Raw genomic sequence first — 823 nt, 5'->3', positions numbered from 1 at the left:
CCCCCAAACTCCTTTATTCTTACCTTTACAAGTTCCACTTCCAACAGCTCAGGGAAGAAAGGCCGCGATGCAGACAGTTTCAGTAGAGCCGCCGCCGCGCAGCCGCCGGATGTGATGTCATGTCGTCATTTGCCGCTCACATCCGGCGGCTGACAGGAAGTATCGCACAGTAAGCAGCAGCAGCAGCGGCCGGCTCAGGTGTGGCTGCGGCCGCGCGGTTGTGGCTGCGGCCGCGCGGTTTTGGCTGCGGCTGCGCGGCCGCATAGGGTAACAGAAATTTTTTTTACAGGTCTTGTGGCTGAGTGCAGCCACATGTCAAAGCGGCCCCAGGGCTGGCGGCCTACCGGGAAATTTCCCGGTATCCCGGTAGGCCAGTCCGGCCCTGCCTGGAACAGCACTGTCACTTTAAATGTGGGAACCAATACAGCAGAGAAATAAATGCCAAGACACAAATGAATAGGATAAATAAAGAGATAATATATATATTTACAGGGAACCAAAGAAGAATGCAAAACAATATATACGCACACACAGACAAGGCCACAAAATATATACAGTAAATCAAAATAAGCACTAATCATGCAGGCAACAAATACTATAACAGTCCTTTGGTATAAGGGTAGGATTGTGCAGCTACCACAAGTATCCGGTAGGGCAAAGATCCAGAGTCACAAGACTAATATAGTTACATCAAGATCAAAAGGAGAATCAATGAACAAGTCTGCAGGGACAGGATCACTGGTAGGAAACCGGGACCACGGAACCAGAACACAGGATCGGAGGACACAGCAACGAAGGACCAGGAGGACACAATAACGCAGGA

This window comes from Pelobates fuscus, chromosome 12 (assembly GCF_036172605.1).
Source record: "Pelobates fuscus isolate aPelFus1 chromosome 12, aPelFus1.pri, whole genome shotgun sequence".
Taxonomy (NCBI): domain Eukaryota; kingdom Metazoa; phylum Chordata; class Amphibia; order Anura; family Pelobatidae; genus Pelobates; species Pelobates fuscus.
The sequence above is the reverse complement of the archived record's forward strand: the minus strand, read 5'-3'. Positions refer to the sequence as shown.